The following is a 16,706-nucleotide window of genomic DNA, read 5'->3' as shown; positions in this document are numbered from 1 at the left end:
TCGAGATTCCCGCCGGCTCGCCCCGCATCGCGGCCGCGCTCGCGGATTCCCTCTTCCCGCGGTTTCTCTCTGACTTCCTCGAGACGCGAAGCCGCAGCCCTTTTTTCCTTCTCGGCAAAGGAGCGGCTCTCTTAACCGCGGGGGTCGCAGTTAGGAGAGCAGTCGGTAGCCGAGCTTCAGCCAACACCGGACCCTCACGGTAATTTTTTCTCTTTTCTTTTTTTTTGCGGGGATAGGGCTCACCCCTTACCCCCCCCCCCACCCCAACCCAAGCGGAGGAGCGCAGAGGAGGTTGCGCGCGCCGTCGCGTCGCAGCGCCGAAAAAGGGAGCGAGCCGAGAGGAAAAGAGAGCGTTTGTCCTTGAAACCGCACCAAAAAACAGTGGAGGAGGAAGGCGGGGAGCCGGTGTAAGTATCGCGCCTTCGCACGGGGGCGCGGACGGCGGGGAGCCGAGGAACGTGCGGTGCTGCCGGGCGGGCCGCGACTCGCTGTCAGATGTGTCCCGCGACGGCGCGCTTCTGTCTCGCTGCCTAATGCCTTGTGACAGGGGATTATACAAGAGGCAAAGTGCCGTATGCTTCACCACGCCATGCCAAAGTTGAGCAGGGCGCCTCGTGTGCCGCGCGAACCTGCACCCACCCCTCCGCCTCGATCGCTCTCCTCGGGAGCCTGGGCACCTCGCACATGCCTAACGTTTACACAGCATGCTTGACACCTCACGTGCGGAGAGCACTTCCGCCTTTTCAGCGCTTCACGCCGCAGTGTAACAGTAAGGAGGGTGCAAAAAAGTGAGCCAAATCGCAGAGCGCGCTCACGTGTTCCGTTCTTTGGAGTTATGCTGGTGAGGCATTAATTGTATACTTGACGTCAGGGCTATGCATGTTACAGAAGAGCCTTTCTGCATTCCAAAGGCCTAGGGACACATTGGAGGTTTGATCAGATTAGTACTTTCTTGTGCCTGCACTCATAATAATGCGCACACACATACATAGTTTCGCAGTGAGACCTACAGCACTCAGTGAAATGTAGGCACACTTGATCACCTTCAGATTTCTGTACCGATTTTGTCGTGTCGTCTATATCCGGAGCAGAATGCTTTAGATTTCTTTTTCTTTTTTTTTTGCCGGGCAACGGAGGCCAAATGCTCAATTATTAAAATGCTCGGTGGTCATCTGCCGTAGTTAGAGCATCATTACACTTTGTCAGGGTATTGCTGTGAAACTAATGAAGGGATTGCTGCCTGTGAGAGCAGTGCCGTGGTCACGATTTGGGACCGGAGGTATGCCCTTCTTTACTTTCCCTCTTCTGTAGCACGCCTCCCTCTCTCTCTCTCTCTCTCTCTCTCTCTCTCTCTCTCTCTCTCTGTAATTGGGAAGGCGACTCCTCCGCAGATGTCCTTCATTACAGATATGCAAAACGCTGCATACTTTTCTCACAGTGCACACCGAACCTGGTAACAATGGCGTTCCATCCCTGCGAAGTGCTGAGTTCAAGAGGATGCTGTAAACAATACAAATGGGAAGTCCGAGCCGAGCGATGAATCATGAAACTATTTTAAATTAGAATTAGACTGCAGGTTGCAAGGAAATCAAGAATACAGTGCACATATTGTAGCGAGGAGTACAACAAAACACCCTGGGCTGCTTAGAGTCCTCTGATTTTTAATATTGATTAGTACGGCATTGGTTTGAAAATGTTTCCCCTGGGAAATGCGCTGTGATTTTATATTCCGTAGATGTTTGTTACTGATACATTTAGGTTTGAGCTATTAAACGCTGAAATTTGTTTTCAAACATAATCCAAAATGGGATAAAAATGCAAGCACAATTACCTCTTTCTACCTGTGAATGTAGCATTCTCACATAACTCACTTGGTGAAGCTTCACTTGAAAGTTGCTTCATGTATATAAGCCTTTCAATGCATGGAACGATGAATGAGTGTATAAGGAATGCAGTCAGTTCTACTATACCATGCTAGTTCATAAAAATGGATGCATTCAGATGGATCAGTCTGCATAATGAAAATATTAGTTTCAATGGGGAAATGGTGTTGAGGCAGAAGAAATAAAACTTACCAAAACACAACCTATTGTAAATAATTGACAAAGCACATGAAAGCAATGAAAAAATATGCAGTTTGGCACACTTTGTTCTGCCATTTCTTTTAAAGCGCTTTATAACACCCAACTTCTGTTTTACTATTGTAGCTTTCTTATGACTTCCAAAAGCCCTTGGACAATAATGCTTTTTTTACAATCATCACTTTGGCCAGCCATACTTTAAAAAGTAGATCAAAATTAGACATAAAATGCAAAAAATGTGTGATGTGAATGTGAATTTTCAGAATGGAAATTGTATTTTTCTGAAATCACACTGTCCGTGGTGTGTCCCCTTCCCCTCCAGCCTTGCGTCCTGTGGCTCCGGCTCGCCGCGACCCCACTCGGGACAAGCGGCTTCAGACAATGTGTGTGTGTGTGTGTGTGTGTGAAATTGGACCACCAAAGATTTGTGTGACCTAAGTTGTGTTCCAATACTTATTCTGAATATTCTTCATATTCACATTGATAAGGTTTACTTGTCAAAACAAACAATTTTGAAATGGTACTAGACCCAGTCTGATTCTGGCGCCCATCTAGTGAGGCCAGTGACTGCTGGTCTAGACCCAGAGCAGCCGGGCTTTATTCCACAAACTCATGTCCGTCCTAACTTTTTGTAATAATCACTAATAGTCATTAGAGGATGACAAGGATAACAATGATAGGAATGATGGGTCTCACCATTCTGAACAACCGTGAACTTTTAAAAACAAATAAAACAATTGGTTAAATTGAAATATAATTAACTACTAGTACTAGAGGGGGGTGCGGTGGCACAGTGGGTTGAACCACAGTCCTGCTCTCTGGTGGGTCTGGGGTTCAAGTCCCGCTTGGGGTGCCTTGCGATGGACTGGCGTCCCATCCTGGGTGTGTCTCCTCCCCCTCCGGCCTTACGCCCTGTGTTACCGGGTAGGCTCCGGTTCCCCGCGACCCCGTATGGGACAAGCGGTTCTGAAAATGTGTGTGTGTGTGTGTACTAGTACTAGTAATTATCTTTGTAAAAACATAATTGTACAAAACCTTTACATTAACATCAAAGAAAATAATTTAGTTGACAGTTGCTCTTGAAAAAGCTTCAATATTCTTGGTTCTTTCATTAAAAATATCATTCCATGCTGGAATTTCTGTTTTATTTTTGTATTTCTTGCTGAAGCAGGGCATCACACAGAGAAGTTACTCCACCCCCCAGGACTCCCTATCCTCCCTGACAGCCTTCTTTCAGTTTCATTTGGCTTTGCTTCTCTATTCGCAGTGATGCTAGGTCGATATCTTGAGATAATCTAATTCACAGCCATCAGTTATGGTTTTATAAAACTGGTATTTATTATTTTGAGACTTGTAATGCACTATTTCTCAGGTTATTTTTTCCTCGCTAGCTATGGATGTCTGACCTTTGTTCATATCTAGCTGGAATTTATTGGTCCAAGTCAGGGGCCGTACTATTGCTTCATAGCAGGTAACATCATGGCTGCTAATTTGAGATAGATTTTTGACAGGACAGCAATACTGGCATGTTGGATTGCTTTTGGGAAAGGCTGCAAATATGGAAAGGGTAGGAAGAGGAGTCAGGTTTGGTGTTGCTTTTTATGAGTATGCTTAGTAACTTGTGTAACTGTTGGACTTCAGTAAAGTCCTTCACGAAACCAGGTAATCCTACCTAACAGAAGTTTATTTCACATTTTCTTTGCTTGCATGTTTATAAACTTTACTTTTCAGTTTATTTTTCTTGGGCTTGTAGAAAATAATTTGAATAAGCGTGCATATTTTTTTCCCCTTTCACATTTTCCAGTTTTTTCTAGTGACCATAATATGATTTGTTTTGTCCACGCAGTTTATATCCATTGTGTCAAGGTAAAACTTATTTCAGTATTTCTGTACCCTTCTTCTAGGTGACCTATTGTTTTTTCTTTTTCAATTTTCAGAATTGGGTAATTGACATCAAACAATGAAGCATACTTATGCCTTTGTTGTACAATATGGCTGTTGAAATACCCCTGCTTGCAACAAAAGGATCTCCATTTTGGCTGAAATTCACTGTGGGTTGCGTCAAACTTGCCAACCCCGATATGCAAAACAGGTTTTGTTTAGCTGTGTAAATGGAAATTGCTAATCAATTTTTCCCGCTTATTTCATGGCCCATGCTTTCTGCCCCACCCCACCAGCTGGTTAATCATGCACAAGCTGAACACTTCATTACCCAGGACATGTTTGCCCCTCAGCGCTTTCCCGCTGGTAAATTACTTCTTTCTATTTATACAGGTAAGGCAGGTCAGGGGTCCCCGGGTTGAGAAAGGTAGAGGGGAATGAAATTAATATAGCACCAGGTTCTTCAAGATCATAGCTTCTTGCAAAATCTCTGAGTTTAAATAATTTCTCAAGGTAAAATGTATTGGAAGCAGTAAAGAGGGTCTTTCATTGCTCACGGTTGGGTACTTACTCCTACTGTTTAGTCCTGCTTTGAAACCCAAGCTGAGATTTTCTCCTCACCATGCTGTATATTTTTATTTGCTCTATAACATTGTTTCTCATTGAAATGGACTGTTTCTCTCTTTATGCCTGAGTCTGGGATGAGGAACATCTTGACTCTTTAATGTGAAGTGGACTTCTAAGTAGACTCAAGGATCATTAATTTGGGGATTCTGCTTTATTGTAATTATACGCAGGTTATTACAGCGCATGCTGTTTCATTGCTCCTGTGAAGGTCACTTCCTGTAGTTTAATTCTTGTGTAAATTTGTGTTATGATGTGAGTGGTATGCACAGGTAGTCCTCGCTTTTGAATAGCTGACAGTAGGAACTGGTAAATATCTTGTCGTAATGTGCAGTTAGAGCTCAGCACTCATTCACTGGCCTTTCCCTTTTGGAAGAGGCAGCAGGAAAGGTCATTGGAGGAGTGGGTTCAGAGAGCGGGACCACAGCATTGCTGGCAATGGGCTGGCAGAGTTGGAGTCTTGGGCTGTCCTGTAGAGGGGGCTTGTGCTCCAGTCCTATAATGGGGCAGAAGATGCAAGCAAAACGGGAATGTCTTCAAAAGTTGGTGGGGGGTTTGTGTCTGAGAAGCACTGTAGTGCCTGCTGTTGGTTCACAGCTGCTTCACGACCACAGATGGCGGTGGCTCTCCCACTCTGTGCCTCTGCCACACAGTCACACCCGCCTGGTCCCCTCTCCCAAGATCAGCATCCCGTGTCCTAAAAATATCATACACCCGTCATCTTGTTACCCTGATCTCGTGGCGTCTGATTTCGACTCGAAGGACATTTTCGTTTGGGCTAAGACATTCTCGTCTTAATTCAATAAATGTCTCAGGCGTGCTGTGCCGTGTGTCATATTTTCCATTCGCCTGTGACAGGGAGGGAGTGGAGAAGAATGGCATCTGCCTGCTCCGGATGGTTCTATGCTCCTGGCCCAGACCTCTGTATCACATCGCATCAGAGTATTTTCATTGAAACGGGAGTGCGTTTCTCACGTGTGTCCGCATATAAATATCTGCATACAGTACCTAATGGGAGGCTGGTGCAGTTATAGTGACATTCATCCTGATCCTGGTGGGGGGGGTCATAATGTCTTGAGAAGGTTAATAGAGGATTATCTCATCTTAAAAAGGCGTAGTGCCCCCAATGTGCCTAGTGGCGTTTGGGCACGAGAGCGTCAGGAACGCGGTGGAAAGAAATCGGCTTGATTTCCAGCGCTATATGGGGGAGAGAGGCCCATGTCAGCAGATGATTGCATGCAGCAAACCTCTCCTCTCACTTCCGTGTGAGTGGTGTCCAGCAGGCCGTTTCATCCTCCTTCCAGGCCATTTTCTGTCATTGCGTCCTGCTGGTCCCTCTCTTCCCGGAGCGTGTCGCTGACCTCATTTCTGAAACTCCTCTTGGCCACAGCTCAGGCTCCTGGATAACCCACAGTCTATTAACTTGTACATATCCAGCCTGAGCATTTGAGTTGACCGGAGCACGTATTGTTTTTTTTTTTTTTTACTTATTTTTAATAAAAAATTTAGTGAATAAGTTCTTACTCACTTCAGTATTTTTAGGTTTATTTAGTATTCTGTATGAATGAATGGCTTTTGCTAATACTATACACACATTTGTTCTTTATAGAAATTTGAATTTATACAATAACAGAAGTTAAGAACATAAATCTGCAGCTCCTTAATGTAATGAATTGTAAATAGCTGTTGTTACTCAGTTCTGTTTTGTTACCAGCTGTTTGTTACCTGCTTAACAGCTATAAAATAGCTTCAGTTCAGTTCAATTCAATTTATTTTTATAGAGCTCTCGTCTCATGCTGTGACACAGCATAACGGTCTTTGAAAACTTCAACGGCTGAAAGCTGACATCATTTTAACTAACCATTGTGTTTACTGGTATAATTAATGGGTCAGTTAAGGGGATGGCCAATCATCGATGGAACTGCAAGTCATCTAGCTTTGAGAGTTCTGATCAAAGGCAGTGGAGAACATCCTCCCCATACCCTGGTTACTATTTGTACTATTCATTTACATTTACATTTATTTATTTAGCAGATGCTTTTCTCCAAAGCGACTTCCAGTTAACTCTATGTAGTGTTATCAGCCCACACACCTTGTTCACCATGGTGACTATTTCAAGGTGTCTATTTATTTTTACCTTTCTAACATTCCTGTAGCTTTGGTTCTGAAAGTGTGTGTGTGTGTGTGTGTGTGTGTGTGTGTGTATTCTTATGGATCTACTTTCTCATACTTTGTTTGTCAAAAACCTAACACTGCTCACCTCCATAAATTCTTATGTCGTTTGTTAAGCAGGGTGTTGAAGGTGTGTTGGTATGGGCCTCTTTTCCTACGCGTGGATTAGGATGATTGTCGCTGAGAGGAGATTAAAGTTAGAAATACAAGTACATATTCTGCATATTCACACACTACATTGGCATTGATAGGGTATTGAAAGCATAAGACTATTGCTGTGGTGTTATAACCACTTTCAGAGTTATGCGTACTTAAATGCTTGTAGATAGAAAGCTGGCTAGCTAGCTAGATAGATAGTTTTTGATTCTGAAGAAAATTTCATAAGGCTATAGTAGCATAAGAGGGGGCGCGGTGGCGCAGTGGGTTGGACCACAGTCCTGCTCTCCGGTGGGTCTGGGGTTCGAGTCCCGCTTGGGGTGCCTTGCGGCGGACTGGCGTCCCGTCCTGGGTGTGTCCCCTCCCCCTCTGGCCTTACGCCCTGTGTTACCGGGTTAGGCTCCGGTTCCCCGTGACCCCGTATGGGACAAGCGGTTCTGAAAATGTGTGTGTGTGTGTGTATAGTAGCATACAAGTACTAACAGAAGCTGGAATAACAGGAATAAATAAAATGTTCAAAAAAGAGCGAATGCTAAAAACTGAAAAATGAAAAGTAATACTGACAGCTCAATACCGCTGTGACAATAAGACAGCAGTACCACCCCAACAGTGAGAGGACTCATTATAGAACCTTATGACTGTTAGCAGGAATGGCCTCAGAGGGGGTGCTCTTTGGTGAGGAACAACTTCACCAGTTTGCTGCTGATGGCTCTGCTGTTTAACTACAGTGGTGGGCAAAGGGTGAGTCACTGCCCATGATGGCAGGGAAAGGAGGAGGCTCCCAAAACTTTGCAGTGGAAATTAGATCCTTCATCAATTAGTTTGGGATCACACACACACATTTTCTGAACCGCTTGTCCCATACAGGGTCACAGGGAACCAGAGCCTACCGGGCAACACAGGGCATAAGGTCAGGGGACACACCCAGGACAGGACGCCAGTCCATCACAAGGCACCCCAAGCAGGACTCAAACCCCAGACCCACCAGAGAGGAGGACCCGGTCCAACCCACTGCGCCACCGCACCCGTAGTTTGGGGTTGATTTTTTATATACCTGATTGTTGTTACCATGTCAGCTAACCTGATGAACATCTACTACATGTAATAAGTAAACCTTTTCTCTTAGAAAAGGAGACCGAGGTTTGATTCAATCTGAAGCAAGGGTTTCATCGTACAAATTGTGTCATTGACAGAATTACACTAGGGTTTCTCATACTTTCAAGCAAGAAAACAGCAGTTCGTATATTTTTATCTACAATTTATTGGACTTAAATGGAAGATCTGAAGGCTGCCAAGTTCCCACTTTGAGCCGAGACAGCTCGGTAACAAGTGCTGTAAAAAGACACATCATTCATGATTTGAATGAAGCACCATCTACTCTCATAAAGCACAGTGTTGCTCTAAAACAGGCAATCACAACGAAAACTTGTCATGCAGATACCCTCCGAAAAATATAAGCGCAGCGATTTGTGAAGCTGCCAGCCCAAGACCACCAGCTTCCTGAGAAAAACTCTCCCTGAAGAAAGAGGGAGAAATAACGGTGAAAAAACTGTAATTTAACTGTAATTTAGATGGATAGCTCTAAATGCAACTTTCTTTATCTCCCCATCACACACAGCCCACACAAAAGTTAAGACAGCACTGTACAAAGTCGGACTAGAACTTTTTATTATTATTACATTTACATTTATGTATTCATTTATTTTGCATTACATTAGGAGAAAGAGAGACATACTTGCAGACGTAAACTTAGTTTGTTTCTTTTCACTTTCTGGACTGATGTTCATCACATGAGTAGATGCATAAAACTCAGGATAGACGACTCCTGATCAACTTCCTATAATTTTTTTTTTAATATAAAAAAGTAAACAAACATTTACGTAAAATACTGAATTAACGGCTGTGTAAAGGCTTTTCTGGGCATGATCATGAAGTTACGGCGCATGAACATTTACACCATATTATTATTTTTATCATTATTATTATTATTATTATTATGGAAGGAGGGAATCTAAATGTCCTTTGAGCAACCTGGGTAGAAAAGGCAGTCATATTTATTGAAAACTGAATTACTCCATAAGAAATGCACATATGTCCCTGCCCATTTCATCCCGAAGCTCTGCGAGTACAATTAGAGTGAAGCCGCATGTGAACAGAACTGTAAGTCAATGGGTCTTGACACCGCAGTGCTCCGTTTCAGAGCCGTTTTTCTGCAGGCGCTCACAGAAGGAGCAGGTGGCTACAAATGCTAAAGGAACTGTTCCTACAGCATGCATCCAGCTTCTCGCTGTGTGCTTTGTGCCATCTGAGCAACGCTAGGCCATCACGGGCAAAGCAGGTGTTGCTGCTTGCTAATGGAGCTCAAATCTGGGGGGATATGATGTTTTGTTGCCCTTTTTGATGCCACACAACTGTGACATAAAATGTACTTTTATTACTGTGTTGCTTATGTGATGTTTTTATCCAAAGCAAAACAACATACAGTATTTGGCCCACTTTTCCAGGTGTGTGTTTTCACTGGAGCAATTCACGGTAAGTGTCTTCTTCAAGAGTGTTGCTGCAGTGAGGAAGAGTGGGACTGGGTACCAGTCAGTGTCAGTCTGTAGACCACTACCCTACCTGCAGTCTTCTTTATTACCCACAAATGAATGCATGGGGGGTAGCAGACTGGGGTTCTGGTAAGAGTATGCCACCTTTCCTAAGTTGCTTCTGTAAAATTTACCCTGCTGTACAAATGGGTAAATCATTGTAAATCACTTTGGACAAAAGCGTCAGTTAAAGAAGTAAATGTAATGCATGCTATGGGAAGTCTGGATTTTGACACTTATTCTGTGAGTAATGTTGAAAACTCAGTTGAATTCTTTAAAGATGTAAAGTTATAGCGCTGCAATGCTAAACTCAAAGCCCTCTGTGGACCAATGGACTGTTGGCAACAGCTCCTGTAGAGCTTAGAACCTAGTTAGTGGTAGAGAACATGGTACTTCTGGAGTTACCTGGGACGCTTCCACATGCTACCATTTTATTGTCTGTAATAGTATTTCCTATTTTTGTAACAGGGGGCGTGGTGGCGCAGTGGGTTGGACCGGGTCCTGCTCTCCAGTGGGTCTGGGGTTCGAGTCCCGCTTGGGGTGCCTTCCGACGGACTGGCGTCCCGTCCTGGGTGTGTCCCCTCCCCCTCCGGCCTTACGCCCTGTGTTACCGTGTAGGCTCCGGTTCCCCGTGACCCCGTATGGGACAAGTGGTTCTGAAAGTGTGTGTGTGTGTATTTTTGTAACAATGTGCACTTTTTAGATAGCGTGAAAATTACCATAACTGCTTTATGAAACATACCTTGGTTGTTTTTTTATGTACTGGGCAAGGTCACACGGGACAGTCATGTGCTCTGAGCATTTCCCATGATGGAAATACCAGCATGTACTTAATTTGCCCTGTTGGAGATGTTTATCCAGGGTTCTAGTAACAACAAACTGAGCTTCACCAGTTTTTCTGCTTATTAACACCAAGAAAGCACTTATCTGAGTAGAAGAGAGTTCGGGTTCAGGCCATATATAATAGCGACAGCAAATTACTTGACATTAATGTGATCGAGAACCTCAGCATTATTTCACGTCTGTGCTTATTTTGCCCGCGTGCTCAATTATTGGCCACAGCTCACCAAACACCTTTTGTGGTTTTGAGTTTGTTTAAAAAAGGTAACAGTTTTATGCTTAATTATACCAATCAGAGGGGGGCGCGGTGGTGCAGTGGGTTGGACCGGGTCCTGCTCTCTGGTGGGTCTGGGGTTTGAGTCCTGCTTGGGGTGCCTTGCGGCGGACTGGCATCCCGTCCTGGGTGTGTCCCCTCCCCCTCCGGCCTTACGCCCTGTGTTACCGGGTAGGCTCCGGTTCCCCGCGACCCCGTATGGGACAAGCGGTTCAGAAAGTGTGTGTGTGTGTGTGTATACCAATCAGAAGTCAGGGAGGATACTCACATACCTAGTGGTAAATGGCACTTTTTGGCTCGTATAGTTCAGACCAGTTGCATGAGCAGTGCTGTAACACCTCAGCTGTTCACCTTCTGTGCTTTCAGATATCTTCTTCACATCAGCAGTTGTGCTGCGGGAGTCGAAGTGCTTACATCTAGATTTTTACACTCTCCTCACCCCCTGCCACTGGGCGGGCGGCAACAGTGACTCTGTACCTGAGATAGTTTTTGTGATAAGCGCACGGGAATCAAATTCAGGAGTGGCAACATTTTGTTAAGAATTGCTGAATAGAATTTAAGAAGATAGCACTCAGCCTGTTGAGAACCACCATTCTCCACCACCATCACTGTTCTTGAAATGGCCACATTTAAAATTCTTTATATTATATTTATTTAAAAAATTAAAAATATCTATTAAAGATCCCCACTGGTAATTCTGATGTATCATTTATGTCCATTAACATATGACTATGCATATATCCAAGCATGTCCAAAGAGGTGAATATAATAGTAAGGTCTGAGCTATTACTGTCTTATAAGATTTCAATATTTTAGTCACCAAAGCTGTTTTCTTAAAAAAAGGATACCAGGATGGAATCTAAGGACAACACACACACACACTTTCCAAACCACTTATCCCATACAGGGACGCAGGGAGCCAGAGCCTAACCTGGCAACTCAGGGCAGAAGGAGGAGGGGACACACCCAGGACAAGACACCAGTCCATTACAATCCACCCCAAGCAGGACTTGAACCCTAGACCCACCAGAGAACAGGACCCGGTCCAACCCACTGCGCCACCCCGCTCCCCCGAGGGCAACAGAGACATCTAAACCGATAACATTTAAAACTTTTGATTTCTTTTCAGCAACGTGGTCAGTGTCCATTTTTACAGTTATTATTTTGTGCATGTCAGTTGTGAGTGACAATCAGGAAATAACTTCAGAGGGGTAGGTAGGTTTGGCTTTATTGAACAGTAAGCAGGCACAGGTGACTGAACGCGGTTACTGCTGCTCGTGTTGCTTTGTATGCTATTACTATGTAGGGGCTTTTCTGCTGGTCCACTGGGATCCTGTTCTTCTGAACATGAAGTTGGCTTGTGCTGTTTTGCAGGCTTCTAAAATAGCAGGAGTCAAGAGTGTCACCTGTATAGCGTCAGTCATGAATATTCATTCCCGAACTTCAAGTATTCTGTCCTAGTCTACGTGGAACAGTAAAAGGAATTAAATACAATCTCACACTCCTCATCCATCTCACAGTTACCCCTTAGTTCTGACAGTTTCTAGACCCTTGAATTTGCTGGAACAAAAATAGAAGTAACCCATGTGAAAATATACATAATTAGTTGTCTTCAAACGGTAGCATAAAGCAAAACATTCTTTATAAATACTCCAAAAAAGATCAAGTCATAGGCATACAATTAGTGTGTGGAGTGGATCGTATGGTTTGTGGTGCCTAGATGACAAATGTTAATGGGAAACTCTTCCAAAAACCATCTGCATCTACTTAGAGGAAAGCTAATTTGCAGCTAGCAGGTCTGCCGTATTCAGACAGTGTTCTCTTGGCATGTCCCATTCAAAGCTTTACTAGATTAGTGAAAGTTATTGTTAGTAAAATTCTCCATCACTTATTAAAATGGTAGTGAAATTATGACAATGCATGTCAGTATGAAGAGAATGTCGGTAGCTTGATTAGCAAGTGTGATTGTCATTGAAGGAACTGCTCATCAAGAGGGGTAACATATACAAGTTCTTCTCTGTAGCCACGATATTTATGCTCAGATGACAGCCGCAATGCTGTTCCTTTGAAAGGAAATAATATTGTAGTGTTCTATATAGGTTAGCTGTATGTTTTATGGTTGACTTGTGTACAGTTCAAAATTGCATATGCAGTGAAACTGTCAAGTTTGGGGCCAACTGGTAGCGTAGTAGTTAGTGCTGCTGCCTTTTGGACCCAAAGATCTCAGGTCTGAAGCTCACTTCTGGCTAGAGTACCCTTGAGCAAGGTGTTTACCCTGAAATTATCCAGCTGTATAAATGGGTTAATAATTGTAGGCAGATTGACATTGTAAATTACTTTGGGGAAAAGCATCAGCTAAATGAGTAAATGTAAGTTCAGTTTGTGCTTTCAGCTCATAGAACTACTGGTAGTGTTACGTAGAAATGTGTTAAAAGAGCACAGGGGTTAGTGCACATTTATCGTTGAGCTGCAAATGGTGTGGAGGTCATTGCTTTTGGTTGGACCTCATATCTTGCCATTAGCACTGGGAAGGTTGATTGGAGCACTGAAATTTGCCTGCAGCAGCAAAGGCTGATGAATGTGTGGGGGTCTGCAAGAAAACCAGACCATTGCCAGGAATCATCAGGCTGAAAAAATGGAGAGACCTTCTGGGTAATCTTTGGGTTCAGAGATCAAGTGTGATGGACAGTGGAACGATTCATAGGCATTTACCTGAGTGGTGAGTTTGAGATCCGGTTAGTCAGCATGGATGAATGCCATGGAAGTTTTGTTCAGCAGAACCCAGCTCTAAAATTCAAAAAGATTTGGTTTGATCAGTATGAGAGGATGGAATTAAGATGAGATACAAAATTGTATGTTTTCTCAGTTGTCGGTTTCCTAACATTAAGATATGCCTGGCACTTTCACAAATGGCAAGGAAGATGCTGCTGCATGCTATACAGCAAGTGTCCCCAAGACACGACCGCTCTCCTTCGGACGTTTACGAGAAAGGGGAACTGACACGTGCCACGAGATTGGGCTGGATTTTTCACATTTAGGTTTGTCCTCGTAAATTTTGAAGACATAGTGGAAGCAAGACACTTTTATCAGCGCAGCACATTTAGTAAAAAAATAAAAATAAGAAAAATGCACCAAACACTGAGATAAAGCCGAAAATGTCAGTGGTTCTCTAATAGCATTGATGCAGCAAGATAAAAAAAAATTAATATGAACACTTTCTTGTTGTTCTTTCAAGCCAGATTTACATACGCAAAACTTGTAGTCTCCTATTATCGCTGACCTTTTTCATGATTGCTAGATGCAGGATTTAAAGACCTTTCCACAAAAAATTATTTAAGTTGTTTATAATTTTGGTTTACGTTTTCATTAGCGAATCAGGGTGCTTCAAATTAAATTATATATAAACTGAGTTTACATTTTTTTAAACATTATATTTTAATATATTTTACAAATGTCATGTAATCACAGAAATCACAACCATTTATTACTTTAATTTTACCTTATCTGATTAAATAGTACCGAAGTATTGAATGGAGAGAGTAAGTTGTAAAGCAGCCATAAAACGGCAATAATCATGTTCGAAAAATTGACATTTAAAACTCTTATCTGTTTTGTGTCTGAAAGTTTCACTGGGACAAATGTATAGATGATGTATAAATATGGAGCCTTTTAGGAAACCCTTGACTGTGTTACATCATATCCACACTTTCAAAGCAAATTAGATCGAAGAATGTTCATTTTAAAGTGTCTCTGTTCCATTATGTTAGCGTTCTCATTTTACCAATTCACAGTTATCATGTCACTGATGCAGGCACCCCCCATTGCCAGAACGGACTTCAGGACATCACTCTGAGGAGCAGAATGCATTCTCTGAGCTCTTGCCCATTTGTGGGACATATCTGGAGCTTCCAGGGCATGTGGAATATCTGCTAATAATTCCCAAACACTAATGCTGTATCGGACAGGTGTGGCTGCCTCCTCAACCGTGAAGTATCTCTGCAGGGACTGGGCATTTAACTGTGTTTTATTTTGTAGAAATGGACCATTTTGACATATGATAATAATACCACCGTGACCCTACGCTGGTCAAGTAGTTGATAATGAAAGGATGAATGTAAATAATACTTTAAGTTGTGCTTTGCAGTTCCCGAGTGCTGAACTAAATATTGTAGAGTAAACAGTAATTGTCGTAATGGCAAAATAAACCACGTCAAACCCATAGTCACACCTACCTGTACATCCCCTCTTATCTCTGTTATCGCAATACCAGATGTTGCTTGCTAGATTGAAAATGTATTATTGCACAGTAAGGTGTGCTGTTAGAACTGCTCATGTTTTCGGAGGCAAGGTGCTTAAACGGGTTCCTTACAGCACCTTGACTATGTGATCAGACTTGTGTTTGATCCCCATTCAGTCTGCATCAAGTTTACATGTCCCTCCCACAGTCCCAGGTGGGCTGGTGATTCTAAATTGCCCATAGAGTTACTGTGTGTAGCTACCTGTGCTTCTGGGATAGGTTCCAGACCGCTGCGGACCTGCCGTAGGACAAGCACCCCTTGATAGTGAATGTTAACTTTTTTGTTCTAGATATAGCAAATGTCATGGAATGGAGCGAGATAAGGCAATTTTCCTGAAGTCCTAAGTCAGCACTTCACAATTATTGGAAAAATAAACTAATGGAAAATAATGTAAACAATTATAAAATGACAAAACAGGAAAATACCTGGAGGGAGAATATAATTTATTTAATATATAGTAATGTACTCAGTTACAAAATTTTCTTCTGCTTCCTGAACTGTATCAAAAACTAATAGGGATTTTCTTCCATTAAGAAATTAATAGCAGGTAATTTTTTTGTATTTTAACCATTCGTAGACAGAATTATGACAAATTCTTTGTGCGCCTAAATCAATGTCAGTTAAAAATGTATTATTTTGTTCATATACCAAAATCAGTTTAAATTTCAGTTATAGTGTAGAAAAACGCTATAAGGCCTTTATATCTGAATTTTCCATTTATGCAGATGGCTATTCGGAGGTAACAGTGGAGGCCACGGAGTAGCAGTACTTCACCTGAAAGAGACGATCAATGGGATGTGCAGAGAGCGGCATTAGCGAGGAGCTCTATTGCCCCTCTCTCAATTACATGCAAATGACCTGAAAAGTGCTGCCGAGTTGATTGCATAACCTCTGGAGTGGTGAAGTGTACACAGAGGCAAGGGTTGAGGTGGAGACTGACACACTCCATCTAATGCCAATGAATCAGTCAGCATGACGTCACCCCCCCCATGACTAGATGTGTGGCCATTAATTCTCAGCGTGAAAGGGGACTCCAGCTTTCTCAAGCTGATCACCTGCTTGCTGAGGGGTAGTATTGCCATAAATACTGCTGCTCTGCACAAGCTGATCCTTGCACATGCTAGGAAAAGTGGGGACAGTGTAACGGTTAGAGCTGCTGCCTTTCGTACCAAAGGTTGCAAGTTTGATCTCTAGCTGTAGTACCCTGAGCAAGGTACTTCCTCTAAATTGCTCTAGTAATGGTACCCAGCTGTATGAATTTGCAAATAATTGTAGGTAGCCTAACATTGTTAGTTACTTTAGAGAAAAGCATTAACTAAACATAGCTGTGAAGCACCTCTATTTCTTTTAGCAGGGAGTTATAAAGTTATTGAAATGCAGAAGCCTAGAAGTGTTCTTCCGGTGAACTTTGCTGTATTTGCGACTCCATGTGTATTGATATAGATGTGTAGTGTAAATTTCCTTGACAGCTACAATGAACCAAGTCAAAAGAGCATATTTTAATAGCGTATCTGTCCTGTTCTCCTCTCGGAATTCAGACGCCGGACCCAAGTGTGGGCCTCGGGATGTTTTAATTAAGGGAAATCCAAAACTCGTTGTCCAAATACAGGCAGGGGTCACCGAGGCACGAACGTAGGCAAAAAAGGAGAATCCGAAAGACGTAATCCACAAAGACAGGCACTAGGTCGAAAAGATACCGGGAAGACTTGAAGACACAGGAGAAGGGTTTGGGAACAAGGGCAAGGAGATCAGGAAACGGATGAGAAGGAGAGCAGATGCAATACACAGGCGA

The 16,706-nt window shown here is 43.0% G+C and overlaps 1 protein-coding gene across 1 annotated transcript in view; it reads left to right on the top strand.

The window, feature by feature from the left end:
- The first annotated feature begins 346 nt into the window (after window positions 1-346).
- Window positions 347-16,706, top strand: part of LOC108924134 (estrogen-related receptor gamma-like) — a 131,890-nt gene continuing 115,530 nt past the window's right edge. The window contains exon 1 of the mRNA XM_029256948.1: window positions 347-407. The gene's annotated coding sequence lies outside the window, so the exon portion shown is untranslated. The remainder of the gene's footprint in view (window positions 408-16,706) is intronic.

Source organism: Scleropages formosus, chromosome 1 (assembly GCF_900964775.1).
Source record: "Scleropages formosus chromosome 1, fSclFor1.1, whole genome shotgun sequence".
In the NCBI taxonomy this organism is placed as follows: domain Eukaryota; kingdom Metazoa; phylum Chordata; class Actinopteri; order Osteoglossiformes; family Osteoglossidae; genus Scleropages; species Scleropages formosus.
Note: the sequence above shows the minus strand (reverse complement) of the source record. Positions and strands in the feature narration are given on the sequence as shown.